General features: G+C 44.8%; 1 long non-coding RNA gene across 1 annotated transcript; it reads left to right on the forward strand.

Annotated features, from left to right (window-relative positions):
- The first annotated feature begins 442 nt into the window (after window positions 1-442).
- On the forward strand, window positions 443-14,895 carry LOC143809076 (uncharacterized). Its single transcript, XR_013222061.1, has 3 exons — window positions 443-1,505; window positions 2,963-3,223; window positions 14,686-14,895. It is a non-coding gene; the product is annotated as an uncharacterized LOC143809076 (long non-coding RNA).
- Window positions 14,896-16,843: the final 1,948 nt, after the last annotated feature.

Consider the following 16,843-nt stretch of genomic DNA (forward strand, 5'->3'; position numbering starts at 1 on the left):
CCCCACAGCATTTCTCTATCATTGCACTCTACACAATCCGCCTCATTCTGATGAAGGTCCAAGTACAGGACCGAAACGTTATCATTATACTGGATCTTTTGGATTGTGAATAAAATTCCTCTGCTCTTCATACTCCTGAGCGCTGAGGCTTACATCTATTTGCTATTACGGATTAGAACCCTACTCAGGCACCTTCTCACATTTTCCGAGTGCCGTATGCTATTGCTTATACGGCGAAGGATATTGCAGACAATTGGAGTGTACATGACACTTAGATGAATAAGGTGCTAGTAGACTAGGGAACTCTTGGTCCCCTCGAAAAATGTTAGGAATTAAGAAAGTTCACTGCACACAATAGAGTCGTTGCCAAGTGAAATTCAAAGTTTATTGTAAACTGTACATCCACACAGAGTATCCACACATAGTATATATTAGTGCGCCTGTGCAGGAGCATGATGAGGGACACTGTGTGGACGACGTAGGACGCGTAATCCCCACGAAGTAGGGAAGGTGGACGGCGATCACAAGAAGAGAGAAAACACCGGATCAAGACCATCGGACCTGACAGCCCTATCTGCGAGTATTATAAAAGATCTTTTTGGGGTTCCGCAGATTGGATTGGGGACATTTTACAACATTCCAGTAAAAAAGGCCTTAATGGTGGTGACCATACTTTATATGGGGAAAACCTAGTGACCGATTCCGTATAAAAGAAAGAAAAATACGGACTATAAAGTAGTATCTAAAAGGCTAATTCTAAGACAAAAACATATAAGATCTAGCCTAGGACATTACATTTACCCTCAGGACATGGAAATTATAATTATTCGCCCCCACCACCACACTCAGGCACTTGTTTAGCGCTTTGAAAATGTATTGAACTTTCCTCCTTTTCATGTGGATGGTTGTACATGTGCCCTTTGTAAATCCTGCAGAACAATTCTTTTTAATCTCTCACTGTATCGGCCCTTTTGAAATGCGTTGTGACACCCCGGCCAGTGGAAGAGGTTGTGAAAGCCGAGCATTCACATTGCCGTTCTCATCCAAAGTCCCCGGCACTGCCTCTACTGAAATGTTCTTTCTTGGCTTCTTTCTTTCTGGTTTTTAATGGTCCATGTTGTACAGAATTGAAAAAAAAAGTGTTAGGGACAAAAGAGAAATGAGAACGTTGAGTTAGAGTGGGTCACACAGTAGAACAGCATCTCATCTCCACTCTCTTCCAGTTAGCGCGCGCTCCCACGCCTCCCCGTCACACAATTGTTATTGTCCCCTTCTGTCTATCAACAGAAAAAGCCTTGAGTGGAAAAGACTGGGAAGAGGTCACAAAACAGTGGAAGGATTTCTTTAGAGCATTCACTCATCGTCATGGAAACGGCAGAAGCGAGAACGGAGACAACATTCTAAAGCATTAACTATGCAATTAACCAACCCCAAAGAGTGCACGTTACAAAATGTCACCGCATACTTATATACCGGAGTGGAAGGAAAATGAGCTTCAAGGCAAAGTAATTGATTAGATAACCAGATAATACAGTAATTGTGGGTCTTTGTTATTGATACAATATGTTCTCCTCCCATAATTATCTGCTGAAATGATGAAAAGAGAGGACAAAAATGACAATACAATTACAATAAAAACCTCTACAAAAAAGAAAAAAAAAAATAAGTTTAGTGCCGGGATAATGGTTGTCATTTATTTTTGAGATTTGCTTTTTCTAATTATTATATTCTATTAGAGATGGGGGTAGTAAATTTGCTTAGTTCTGGGAGATTGGGATGTTATTCAGGGGTCCAAAAAACATAGCTGCTAAAATCTTGGTAGCTAAAATATTGATGTTTAAATCCCATCCTTAGAACCGACTCAGGAAAGACCAAAGCCTTATGGGAACGCCAACTTTTCGACGTGGGCTTATATTACAGTATTATTATTTATTATTATGGCGCCATTTATTCCATGGCGCTTTACATGTGAAAAGTGGTGTACATAATAAAAAACAAGTACAATAAAATTAAACAATGCAAGTCACAGACAGTACATGAGGAGAGAGGACCCTGCCCATGAGGGCTCACAATCTACAAGGGATGGGTGAGGATGGGGTGGGGAGAGTTGGTGGAACGGGGGTTACTGCAGGTTGCAGGCTTGTCGGAAGTGTTAGGTCTTCAGGTTCCTTTTGAAGGTTTTCACGTGTAGAGGAGAGAATCAGGCTGTAAGTGCTGCTGAAGCGCCAGGTCCGGAACTACTGGGGCCGAGCCTCCTGTTGCATGGGGGAAGGAAATTGAGGACGGAGGAGACCCTTGACCTGCAGAGAGGGGGCTTGGTGAGTCAGGAAAGTATAAGGAGGTTTGCGCGGGAAAAGAGAATTTGGAACAGGTGATATTAATCAGCAGGATACTGCAAAGTAAGGGGTCTAGCCCATTTTTGCTCTCACTGAAGAGCTTCATGGAAGTGAGTTTCATTGCTCCTTACACTTGGTGTTGGTGCTGTGTGGCGGTCATTGTAGCTGTGGTTTTGGGCTGGCGGTCTAGAGTCATGGGGACTCCGACTTGCAGCATGGGTGCTGTGAGACACCAGGCCACCTGCCCTGCTGTTGCATTGCCGCTGCGGGGGTGGTCAGCGCACAGCTATGCTCCTTGGGAGCGATGCGGACTCCTTTCATTTGGTGTTGGTGCTGTGTGGTGGCCATTGGTGCTGTGGTTTTGTGCTGGTGGAGCAGCGCAGTCTGGAGACTCCGGGCCATCTGCTCTGCAGGTGCATGGCTGCTGTGGTGGTGGTCGGCTCATGGCTTCGCTCTGTTAAGGCGGTAGTACCCACTACGAGGTTTGCCGTGACGTGGCAGAGAGCTTCATAAAGTCTGATCAGAATGTTAAACTAAGAACCTCATGTTCAGTTATATAGATTTTTGCGGAGAGGCATTAGCTCATTGTTTGATTTTTGGAGGTGCTGTCCTCTCTCTTTTTTCAGTTGGTTGCAGTCAGGACCCGGGGAGTGTCGCCGAGCGGGAAAGTGTTGTGCAGAACTCCCGATTGCAGAGCACGCCGAGTGGGAGGTTGTGGTAAAAGACTCCTGGCTGCAGGAGCAGCGTAATGGACTAGGGGCTCAGATGGCAAAACCGGTGACCGCCCGCTGCTGCCAGAAGTAGGACCATTTGTTAGGCGGGGAAGCCTGAAGGCTCAGCACCGGCCTCAGCCGGCAGCCAACAGACTCTGAGAGAGAAACGGACGAGTAAGTCACAATAAGTGAAACTGATAAACTGCTACTCTGAATAACTGTTACCCTGTTTAACCCTCAGCACTTTAACTGTATTTCCCTTGTTTTCTCTCTGCGAGGAGGTTATTCCTGTTTAGATAAAGTTAATAATTGTTTAACCCTTGCTCTGTGCGTCTGTGTCACTGCATCAGTGTACCTGTGTTACATACTATAGGTGAGTCTGATATATATAGTATATATACAGTATATACGTGTCCAAACCTATAATGGACAGGAACATGCATGAATTTGCCAAAATTGGCTCTAAAAAGTTGGGTCAGTCGTGCAAAAATGTGGAACTGTTGGTACTTTGGGAAAATAAGGGTGGAGACAAATGGGTGGAGCTTTAGGTGTTACAAAGCATTAAAGGGCTTCTATCAAAATTGCAACTTACTGTATATACTCGAGTATAAGCCGACCCGAGTATAAGCCGAGACCCCTAATTTTGCCACAAACAACTGGGAAAACTTAATGACTCGAGTATAAGCCTAGGGTGGAAAATGCAGCAGCTACCAGTAAATTTCAAAAGTAAAAATAATTGAGACATCAGTAGGTTAAGTGTTTTTGAATCCATATTGAATCAGGAGCCCCATATAATGCTCCATACAGTTTGATGGGCCCCATTAGATGCTCCATATTAAAATATGCCCCATATAATCCTGCATAAAGGGTAATAAGGGCCCCATAAGATGCTCCATAGAGATATTTGCCCCATATAGTGCTGCACAAACGTTATGGCCCCATAAGATCATCCATACAGTCACTTGCCCCATATAGTGCTGCACAAGCGTTATGGCCCCATAAGATGCTCCGTACAGTCACTGCCCCATATAGTGCTGCACAATCGTTATGGCCCCATAAGATGCTCCGTACAGTCACTGCCCCATATAGTGCTGCACAATCGTTATGGCACCATACAGATGATCCAGACAGTCACTGCCCCATATGCTTTTGCTGCGATAAAAAAAAAATCACATACTCACCTCTCTTCGCTCAGGACCCCCGGCACTTTCAATATTTACCTGCTCCTCGTGCGGCTCCTTCTTCAGCAGTGACGTTCAGCAGGGGGCGCGCACTGACTACGTCACCGCGCCCTCTGACCTGAGCGTCACAGCCAGAGGACGCTGATGACGGAGCCTGTTATGGTTTCCAATGGCAAGGAAACATCAGAAGCATAGAATAAACGGACAAGCTCTCGGGTGATGGAAACTAGAGCTGACCGCGATGCTAAACCTACACACCACACTAGAAGTAGCCAGGGGGCATTCCTGCGTTGTCTCTAGATTCCGCGCGCCAGCCGGAGAACTAACTACCCCTGGTAGAAGAAAACACAGTCCTGGCTTGCCTCCAGAGAATGTCCCCACAGGAGATAGCAGCCCCCCACATATAATAACGGTGAGAGCAGATGAAAAGACACACGTAGTATGAAAGCAGGTTTAGCACAGAGAGGCCCGCTAACTAAATAGCAGAAAGATACAACAGAGGACTTCGCGGTCAGCTGCAAAACCCTTCAAAACACCATCCTGAAATTACCTTAACTCATGTGACAACTCATGACACCGGAGTGGTAATTTCAGCCCAACAAGAGCTTCCAGCTGCAGAGATTCACATAAGTGCAAACTGGACAAAACATACAAAAATAGACTTAAGGACTAAAGTGTCCAACTTAGCTGAGCAGAAAACTGGGAGCAGGAACATGCAACAGAATCACTCTGGATACATTGATGGCCAGCATTAGAATGACTGAGGAGCAAGGTTAAATAGGATACTCCCACATCCTGATAGGAACAGGTGAACTGAGAAGGCAAAGCTTGCAGGACACCAGTACCACAAGAGACCACCGGGGGAGCCCACGAACCGAATCACAACAGTACCCCCCCCTTAAGGAGGGGGCACCGAACCCTCACAAGAACCACCAGGGCGATCTGGATGAGCCCTATGAAAGGCACGGACCAAATCAGAAGCATGAACATCAGAAGCTGTAACCCAAGAATTATCCTCTTGACCGTAGCCCTTCCATTTCACCAGATATTGAAGTCTCCGTCTGGAAACACGGGAGTCCAAGATTTTCTCCACCACGTACTCCAATTCACCCTCAACCAGCACAGGAGCAGGAGGCTCAACAGAAGGCACAAGTGGTACCTCATACCTCCGCAATAATGACCGATGGAAGACATTATGGATAGCAAAGGATGCTGGGAGGTCCAAACGAAAAGACACAGGGTTAAGAATTTCCAAAATCTTATAAGGACCGATGAACCGAGGCTTAAACTTAGGAGAAGAGACCCTCATAGGGACAAAACGGGAGGACAACCACACCAAGTCCCCAACACGAAGACGAGGACCAACACGACGATGGCGATTAGCAAAACGTTGAGTCCTCTCCTGGGACAACTCCAAATTGTCCACCACCTGCCCCCAAATACGATGCAACCTATCCACCATGGTATCCACTCCAGGACAATCCGAAGACTCCACCTGACCAGATGAAAAACGAGGATGGAACCCTGAATTGCAAAAGAAAGGGGAGACCAAAGTGGCAGAACTGGCCCGATTATTAAGGGCAAACTCAGCCAACGGCAAAAAGGAGACCCAGTCATCCTGATCAGCAGACACGAAACACCTCAAATAAGTCTCCAAGGTCTGATTAGTACGTTCCGTCTGGCCATTTGTCTGGCGATGAAATGCAGACGAAAAAGACAAATCAATGCCCATCCTGGCACAAAACGCCCGCCAAAATCTGGACACAAACTGGGATCCCCTGTCGGAAACGATATTCTCCGGAATACCATGCAGCCGAACCACATTCTGAAAAAACAGGGGCACAAACTCAGATGAGGAAGGCAGCTTGGGCAAGGGCACCAAATAAACCATCTTAGAAAAGCGGTCACACACCACCCAAATGACAGACATCTTCTGAGAAACAGGGAGATCAGAAATAAAATCCATAGAGATGTGTGTCCAAGGCCTCTTAGGAACAGGCAAGGGCAACAACAACCCACTAGCCCGAGAACAACAAGGCTTGGCCCGAGCACAAACATCGCAAGACTGCACAAAAGTACGCACGTCCCGAGACAGGGAAGGCCACCAGAAGGACCTAGCCACCAAATCTCTGGTACCAAAAATTCCCGGATGACCTGCCAACGCAGAAGAATGAACCTCCGAGATGACTCTATTGGTCCACTCATCCGGCACAAACAATCTACCAGGCGGACAACGATCAGGCCGATCCGCCTGAAACTCTTGTAAAGCACGTCGCAGGTCTGGGAAGACAGCAGACAATATCACCCCATCCTTAAGTATACCCGTAGGTTTAGAATCACCAGGGGAATCAGGTTCAAAACTCCTAGAAAGGGCATCCGCCTTCACATTCTTAGTACCTGGCAGATACGAAACCACAAAATTAAACCGGGAGAAAAACAACGACCAGCGCGCCTGTCTAGGATTCAGACGTCTGGCCGACTCAAGATAAATCAAATTTTTTTGATCAGTCAAGACCACCACCTGATGTTTAGCACCCTCAAGCCAATGACGCCACTCCTCGAATGCCCACTTCATCGCCAAAAGCTCCCGATTACCGACGTCATAATTTCGCTCGGCGGGCGAAAATTTTCGAGAAAAGAATGCACAAGGTCTCATCACTGAACAATCTGAACTTTTCTGCGACAAAACCGCCCCCGCTCCGATCTCGGAAGCATCAACTTCCACCTGAAAAGGAAGAGAAACATCAGGCTGGCACAACACCGGAGCAGAAGAAAAACGGCGCTTAAGCTCCCGAAAGGCCTCCACAGCAGCAGGAGACCAATCTGCAACATCAGCACCCTTTTTAGTCAAATCAGTCAAAGGCCTGACAACGCTAGAAAAACCAGTTATGAATCGACGATAAAAGTTAGCAAAGCCCAAAAATTTCTGAAGGCCCTTAAGAGAAGTCGGTTGCGTCCAGTCACAAATAGCCCGAACCTTCACAGGATCCATCTCAATAGAAGAGGGGGAAAAAATGTACCCCAAAAAAGAAATCTTCTGAACCCCAAAAACACACTTTGAACCTTTAACAAACAGAGAATTGGTCCGCAAAACCTGAAAAACCCTCCTAACTTGTTGAACATGAGATTCCCAGTCATCCGAAAAAATCAAGATATCGTCCAAATACACAATCATAAATTTATCCAGATATTCACGGAAAATATTGTGCATAAAAGACTGAAAGACCGAAGGGGCATTTGACAGACCAAAAGGCATCACCAAATACTCAAAATGGCCCTCGGGCGTATTAAATGCGGTTTTCCACTCATCCCCCTGCTTAATTCGCACCAAATTATACGCACCGCGAAGATCAATCTTAGAGAACCACTTCGCCCCCTCAATGCGAGCAAATAAATCTGTCAGCAATGGCAAAGGATACTGATACTTGACTGTGATCTTATTCAAGAGTCTATAATCAATACAAGGTCTCAAAGAACCATCGCTTTTAGCTACGAAAAAGAACCCCGCTCCAAGAGGAGACGAAGAAGGACGAATATGTCCCTTTTCCAAGGACTCCCTAATATACTCTCGCATGGCAGCATGTTCAGGTACAGACAGATTGAATAGACGACCCTTAGGAAATTTACTGCCAGGGATCAAATCTATGGCGCAATCGCAATCTCTGTGAGGAGGAAGAGAATTAAGAGTAGATTCCTCAAAAACCTCACGATAATCAGACAAAAACTCAGGAATTTCAGAGGGAATAGATGAAGCAATGGAGACCAAAGATGTGTCCCCATGATTTCCCTGACATCCCCAGCTTAGTACAGACATTGTTTTCCAGTCAAGGACTGGGTTATGAGTTTGCAACCATGGCAATCCCAGCACCAACACATCATGTAGATTATACAGTACAAGGAAGCGAATCACCTCTTGATGGTCTGGAGTCATACGCATAGTCACTTGTGTCCAGTATTGTGGTTTATTACTAGCCAATGGTGTAGAATCAATACCCTTTAAAGGTATAGGAACTTCCAGAGGCTCTAGATCAAACCCACAGTGCCTGGCAAAGGACCAATCCATAAGACTCAAAGCGGCGCCAGAATCCACATACGCATCCGCAACAATAGAAGATAACGAACAAATTAGAGTTACAGACAAAATAAACTTGGACTGCAAAGTGCCAATAGCAGAGGATTTATCAACTTTCTTTGTTCGTTTAGAGCATGCTGATATAACATGAGTAGAATTTCCACAATAGAAGCACAAATGATTTTTGCGCCTATAAATCTGTCGTTCGCTTCTGGACAGAAAGCTATCACATTGCATACTCTGTGGTGCCTCTTCAGAAGACACCGCCAACTGGTGCACAGGTTTGCGTTCCCGTAAACGCCGATCAATCTGAATTGCCATTGTCATGGACTCATTCAGACCAGTAGGCGCAGGAAACCCCACCATGACGTCTTTTACAGCATCAGAGAGACCTTCTCTGAAAATTGCCGCCAGAGCGCACTCATTCCACTGAGTAAGCACAGACCATTTTCGAAATTTTTGGCAATATATTTCGGCTTCATCTTGCCCCTGAGAGAGGGCTATTAGGGCTTTCTCAGCCTGAATCTCCAAATTTGGTTCCTCATAAAGCAACCCCAAAGCCAGAAAAAACGCATCCACATTGAGCAACGCAGGATCCCCTGGTGCCAATGAAAATGCCCAATTTTGGGGGTCACCCCGCAGTAAAGAAATAACAATTTTTACTTGCTGGGCAGGATCTCCAGCAGAATGAGATCTCAGCGAAAGAAACAATTTACAATTGTATTTAAAATTTAGAAAACAAGATCGATCTCCAGAAAAAAACTCCGGTATAGGAATTTTAGGTTCAGACCGAGGAGCATGTAACAAAAAATCTTGTATATTCTGAACTTTAGAGGCAAGATTATTCAAATTGGTAGCCAGACTCTGGGGATCCATATTTCAACAGATAAAGTCTGAGCCATTCAGGGGTTAAGAGGAGAGGAAAACAGGAGACTGCAATTAGAGCTGGAGTGCAACTTCAGAGGAAGGAAAAAAAAAAAAAAAAAAAAAGGTTTCACACAGTTCCTTTTCTCTCCTGCTTCAGCCTATAGATTAAACATTTGGGCCATACTGTTATGGTTTCCAATGGCAAGGAAACATCAGAAGCATAGAATAAACGGACAAGCTCTCGGGTGATGGAAACTAGAGCTGACCGCGATGCTAAACCTACACACCACACTAGAAGTAGCCAGGGGGCATTCCTGCTTTGTCTCTAGATGCCGCGCGCCAGCCGGAGAACTAACTACCCCTGGTAGAAGAAAACAGTCCTGGCTTGCCTCCAGAGAATGTCCCCACAGGAGATAGCAGCCCCCCACATATAATAACGGTGAGAGCAGATGAAAAGACACACGTAGTATGAAAGCAGATTTAGCACAGAGAGGCCCACTAACTAAATAGCAGAAAGATACAACAGAGGACTTCGCGGTCAGCTGCAAAACCCTTCAAAACACCATCCTGAAATTACCTTAACTCATGTGACAACTCATGACACCGGAGTGGTAATTTCAGCCCAACAAGAGCTTCCAGCTGCAGAGATTCACATAAGTGCAAACTGGACAAAACATACAAAAATAGACTTAAGGACTAAAGTGTCCAACTTAGCTGAGCAGAAAACTGGGAGCAGGAACATGCAACAGAATCACTCTGGATACATTGATGGCCAGCATTAGAATGACTGAGGAGCAAGGTTAAATAGGATACTCCCACATCCTGATAGGAACAGGTGAACTGAGAAGGCAAAGCTTGCAGGACACCAGTACCACAAGAGACCACCGGGGGAGCCCACGAACCGAATCACAACAGGAGCCGCACCGGAACGAGGAGCGGTAAATATCGCGCAGCGCTGTATACTCACCTACTGCTGGTGCGGTCCCTGCGCGTCCCTGCTTCTTCCAGCGCTGCATCTTCTTCCTGTATTGAGCGGTCACAGTTACCGCTCATTACCGAAATGAATATGCAACTCCACCCCTATGGGAGGTGGAGCCGCATATTCATTACTGTAATGAGCGGGACCATGTGACCGCTCAGTACAGGAAGAATATGCAGCGCTGGAAGAAGCAGGGACGCGCAGGGACCGCACCAGCAGTAGGTGAGTATAATTAGATAGCCCCTGCCCCCCCTCCCCTGCCGAACCCTGGGTATGACTCGAGTATAAGCCGAGAGGGGGACTTTCAGCCCAAAAAAATGGGCTGAAAATCTCGGCTTATACTCGAGTATATACGGTATTCCACAGATCACAGAGGGTCTGGGGTCGCTCCCACTTACGATTAAAAATCAGATTGCATTCGTACCAATTTAATCCTATGTTTCTGTTCTCAGTGGGGGGGTTTTTTCCTGCTTCGATCACATCATGATCGGACAGGAAAAAAAATGCAGCATGCTGTGATTGCATGCCAAATTCAGATCGCATGCACCCATATAAGACTATGTGAAACGTCGCACTGCACTCGGATATCACCGAAGTGCATGGTGATTCCCACTGATGCCGGTAGAAGAGGAGATGGAGAAATTAATTTCTCCGTCTCCTCCGCAGCTGTGCTGTGATTCTCTCATGTGAGAGGATGCGAGCACGGACCACTGACACTCGGCTCCAGGTCGCTGCAGAGCAAGAGCCTAGTGTCTCTCACATCGGATTTGATATGCCAGTGTGACTCCGGCCTCACCAAGATTCTTGTTTAAATGGATCCATGGTGGCACACGATTACAGACACTCGATTCAAAATCTATGGGACTGACGAAGATAGCAAAACACTGCTATCAGGGTTGACACTAGAAACGGGTGAACTTGGGGCAAGTGTCAAAGAAAAGGTGGACATACCCTTGGTGCGACCTGTCCAGCCCACAGGGACCTGCTACTACCGAAACAGCAGGTGGAGTTGTGCATTATAATGAGCTATTGGACTGCAAAGGGCCCATATATTGTTCTTGCACAGGGGCCTCCAGTGTGTCAGGGCCAACTGCATCCAGGGAGCCCTCTTGGCCCTATGCACTGCATAGAGCAGGTTCAAGAGCCTACCCCACAGTGTTATATACCCGTCACCTGGCTCTAAATTACAGCAAGCTACCACTGATCACAGCAGTTCAATCCCTTAAATGCTGCTATCAATTGTGATAAGGGTCGGAAATGGAGTGCCAATGTCATTTTCATGGCCGCCAGGGGTCTACTTAAGGTCCATTATTGCCATAATTTTACACCTATGAAGCCCAGCACGCCGTGGCAAGGCTTATAGGAAAACAATAATCTTACAATACACTACAATATTAGAGTATTGCAATGTATTGTGCAAGGGATTGCAAATTCAAATCCCCTAAGGGATTCATTAAAAAATGTAAAATAAGATGAACAATATTTTAAAAAGTAAAGAAATATAAAAGATCAAATCACTCTACACTCCCAGAACATAAATAAAATGTTGTCTCTGCATTCAAAATGGTGGACTCAGGATTGGTGGGTGTCCTAGTGGCAGGACCTGCAGCGACCAGCAATTTATCACCTGATCATTTACAACCTTGGTACAACCCCTTTAAAGGAATATAGTGGGGCTATAAGGGTTTGCCCTTTGACTCATTTTCTTGACATGACACCTGGTTTGTGGTATTTCTTATCATGTTGGAAACAGCCATAAGTAGATGAGGAGACTGTGATCATAAGGGCAGGAACATGGTCATAAGGGCAGGCACATGGTCATAAGGGCAGGCACATGGTCATAAGGGCAGGCACATGGTCATAAGGGTAGGCACATGGACATAAGGGTAGGCACATGGTCATAAGGGCAGGCACATGGTCATAAGGGTAGGCACATGGTCATAAGGGTAGGCACATGGACATAAGGGTAGGCGCATGGTCATAAGGGTAGGCACATGGTCATAAGGGTAGGCATATGGTCATAAGGGTAGGCACATGGACATAAGGGTAGGCACATGGTCATAAGGGTAGGCACATGGTCATAAGGGTAGGCACATGGACATAAGGGTAGGCACATGGTCATAAGGGTAGACACATGGTCATAAGGGTAGGCACATGGTCATAAGGGTAGGCACATGGACATAAGGGTAGGCACATGGTCATAAGGGTAGGCACATGGACATAAGGGTAGGCACATGGTCATACGGGTAGGCACATGGACATAAGGGTAGGCACATGGTCATAAGGGTAGGCACATGGACATAAGGGTAGGCACATGGTCATAAGGGTAGGCACATGGACATAAGGGTAGGCACATGGTCATAAGGGTAGGCACATGGACATAAGGGTAGGCACATGGACATAAGGGTACGCACATGGTTAGCAACAATGCTCAGGTAGACTCAGATGAAGAAATCATTTTGTGTGGTTACCTCCCTGTCTAGTATTCTGGAATATACATCTGTTACCGGGTGTTTTCAGTAGTGTATTGCAAGAAGGTGAGTGGCTTATGTTTATATTACTTTATAGTCTGTTTAACACTTGCCTGTGGTTATGGTGCAATTGTGTGAAGTCCTACGTTTCTTGTTTATGTTCTAGGCTTTGTCGTTGAGTGAACCATTGTAAAGAGATGGACATACTGCCCACGTTCCCCCTTGCAAATAAAAGTGTAATGTTGTATTGTGTAATGTGAATTGTGACATGAGTTAATATTGTGTATTTTGTGTTGCCCGACAGTAGGGAGAGTTAGAGTTAATGTTTGGTACTAGCCCAGAGTGGGAGGGGCTAAGCTGAAGGGACGGAGACAGTTTCCTGTTAGAACATAAGAAAGGGCCCAGTATATGCAGAAAGTAGACCTAAGGTTGAGACAATAGCAGTGCCGCATGATTTGGGTGTCCCTAATGTAAGAGACCAAAACAGAGGATAGCGAGATCCTAGTGGAAGTAAGGAGAGAAGTGACCAAAAAACAGAATGATTGATTGGAGACAGGTCCTGGGAAAAGACACCTAGCAGTACGGCCCAGAGTTTGTAACTCCGAGAGGTAACAGGCCAAGATGGGACAGAGTATGTGAGATGAACCGATTGCCCCAGGTGGGAGATAAAAGCGTCAGGGACAGAGAAGATAAGTACCGGCCATACTGGCAACACTGTTCTCTAGAGGGGAAAGAGTACACGGAACCGCGGGTTGAGTAAAGGACTCTTGATAACGGGACTGTAGTCCTGAGCTGGGCTGTGGTCAAGTAGAGAGGAATGGTGTAGATAGAGGACTGGAGAGTAAAGAGGAGGGAATTGAAACTATGTGTGGAAAATTCTATGTATTGTGAAGGAAACATTCATCAAGTTGTACACCTGCTATCTACTATATAAAATCCACACCCCTAGCCACATTACACCATCAAGTGTCGTCATGTATGGACTTTGACTCAAAACTTTTTACTGTTTATGACCATTAAAGTGGTTCTTCACAATTTACAATTTTATTAGTCTACATTCACATTGTTGTTCAGACATTCCAACTGTCTATTACGTTATGTGTGAATTTTACAGGTAACCTGTTTATAATGGCATCTGATCTGCAGGTAAGATGTTATAGAGCAGGAGGAGCCGTTCAGATGGATATGCATCTTTGTGGGAAAAGATTCAGTAAAACTTGCATTTTATTCATTGAAATCCCTGGTGTATGTACACATATGAGTTCAGTGGGTGGTCCTACTCAGTGATTGACTATATATATCAATCACTGATAGCAGGGTACATGCTCCTTGTTTTTCTATCTTAGGTTTTGTCTGTAAATAGCCACAGTGTGAACGTGCTCTCATACGTTGCATGTATGCCAACTTATGCTCCGGCTCATTTCTTTAGTTTAGCTGTAGTTTCTTGTACTTTGGGTGTGGCCCTCCTTTTTGAGCTGGGCATTTCATATCTATAGCTTCCCATGGCCAGGTGTCTGAACAGTCAGAACCCAGTCCTGCTCTGCCCCCATCTACAGTGAGGTCATCTGACATAATACTAGAGGATGGGCCTGCCCTGTTTGGGTACACCTTGTTGCGGTGGGATGGCGGTTACACCTTTTTAATCAAAACCAGTGTTTACTAAGAACCCTATGTTATTTATATGCATTATTCCTATTTACTTACCACTTACAGCGGGGTATATGCTCATTTTGCTTCTACCTTACATTTTGTCTGTTAAATGGCCACAGTGTGAACATGGTCTTATACATTGTATGTATGGCAACCTATACTCCGGCTCCTTTCTTTGGTTTTCCAATCACTAGTAGGACCGCCCACTGGACTGGATAGGTATAATGAATCTTTTCCAACAAACCCATATATCATTCTGCTCAGCTTCTCCTTCTCTGTACCTTGCTGTCCACAGATCGGACTGCATGTACAACGAGACAGGATCTCTTTAAGCTTAAAAATATTTTATATATGAAAATAAATTAAACAAATATGTAAAAAAATATATTAAAAAATGTGATTATTTTTCCATGCAGGGGGCAAAAAAAGAAAATACAGTAGAAGCAATTATCTTCCAGTAGCCTAGGCACAATCATACTGAGCAGTGGATGGTAGATAAAGGAAAGAGTAAAAGGTAAAATAGACCCTAACAATAGGCAGTATGACGGATGTAATACTATAATGGGAGAGTTGTCATAATAGTATAGTTATTAAGTAGCTAAAGTGTAATAGAGACCTGGAGCATCTCGGCACGTAATCCTTAGTTGCCAGGTTAATAAAAAGTCTTCCCTACAAACTCTCGGAGTTATCGAATGGATCCACTTTGGACATTGATCTTTTTGTCTGTGCGACTCAATGGAAATGGAAGTGTGAATGTAGCCTTACAAGGGTAAGTAATACACAATGACTAAATCAATGCACTGTGCGTAATTTACGACTGATTCTTCGGAGAAAGAGATTCTTTTTGTAATCATTCTCTGAAATGGAGAACAGATGACTGTCCTTCGTAATAATAACCCATAGGTAGGTACGAAATTAAATATGCCATAGTATTCTACATGATATTGTATAGGTACAGGACACATTTCTCCCTAGACCCTGATACCTAAACTTATACAATTTAGATGTTCTTAAAAATGAGGCTCTTGGAAACAGTAATCTAGTATGGGTAGAGCAAAAATGAACTTTTATTGTTAATAACTGGAGCATAATAATTGTACTAAAATGATCAACGTCTCGCTCTGTAGTGATTTTCTGGGTTGATGTGTCTCATGTAAAGTCCAAGAACAGGATCAGCTGATCAATGTCTTTTGTTCTACTAAAGAAAATGAATCATCAGACTATTACCTATTGTTTAGATCAAGTTTTTATTGTAAATGTTATTTTTTGTTTGCATCATGATTAGTGATGAGCGAGTATACTCCTTGCTCGGGTTTCCCTAGCACGCTCGGGTGGTCTCCGAGTATTTGTGACTGCTCGGAGATTTAGTTTTCCTTGCCGCAGCTGCATGATTGACGGCTGCTAGCTAGACATTTGCTGTCTACATTTGAGTAGATTTGCTGTCTAGTAACCGCAAATCATCCAGCTGCGGCAAGGAAAACTAAATCTCCGAGCAGTCACAAATACTTGGAGACCACCCGAGCATGCTCGGGAAAACCCGAGCAATGAGTATACTCACTCATCACTAATCATGATCTGAATTGAACCAAACAATTAGAAATCTAGTAGTGATGAGCGGGTATACACGTTGCTCGGGTCTTCCAGAGCACACTCGGGTGGTCTCCGAGTATTTAATCATAAATACTTGGAGACCACCCGAGCGTGCTTGGGAAAATCCGAGCAACGAGTACACTCGCTCATCACTATTTATGACTGCTCAGAAATTTAGTTTTCCTTGCCTCAGCTGGATGATTTGCGGCTACTAGCCTGCTTGATTACATGTGGGGATTCCCTAGCAATCAGGCAACCCCCACATGTACTCAGGCTGGCTAGCAGCCATAAATCATCCAGCTGCGGCAAGGAAAACTAAATCTCAGAGCATAGACATAAATACTCGGAGACCACCCGAGAGTGCTCTGGAAAACCCGAGCAACCTGTATATTCGCTCATCACTAAAATCTAGTAATATATACACTGGGACAATTGTAGACTCATATTTCCTGTTCTTTTCTTGGAAATTCACATGCACATTAGCAGCTATTTCTATCTTTTGTATTGAAGCATCTAATCAGCTTGTGCAAAGGTCATTGTGAAGGGTTGCAAAATCACCTATCAGCTGTTTACAGAGGTATAATTGGTCATTGTAATCCATCCTGTGAAGATAATGAGACCTCAGAAAGGTCTTTTGTAAGAACAGGAAGCATGATGGGTAACCAGTGCAATGACTGTCACTGGGTTGAGGATTCAGTGTAGCGGCTGGACAGGAATATGATCCTGGCTGCTGCATTCAGGATGGATTGGAAAGGGGGAATTTAGTAAGAGCTAGACTGATTAGTAGAGAGTTGCAGTAGTCCGGATGAGAATGAAGAAGAGCTACAATAAGAGTTTTTGCAGAGTCAAAGCTAAGAAAAGGTCAAATTCTAGAAATGTTGTTTTTGAGATGTAGGTGACATGAGTGCATAATAATTAGTGGGTGCATTTCACTTTGCCCCCATTTTTATAACTCTCCCCAATATGATGGCTCATGCTACGAAT

This window comes from Ranitomeya variabilis, chromosome 2, assembly GCF_051348905.1.
Source record: "Ranitomeya variabilis isolate aRanVar5 chromosome 2, aRanVar5.hap1, whole genome shotgun sequence".
Classification (NCBI taxonomy): domain Eukaryota; kingdom Metazoa; phylum Chordata; class Amphibia; order Anura; family Dendrobatidae; genus Ranitomeya; species Ranitomeya variabilis.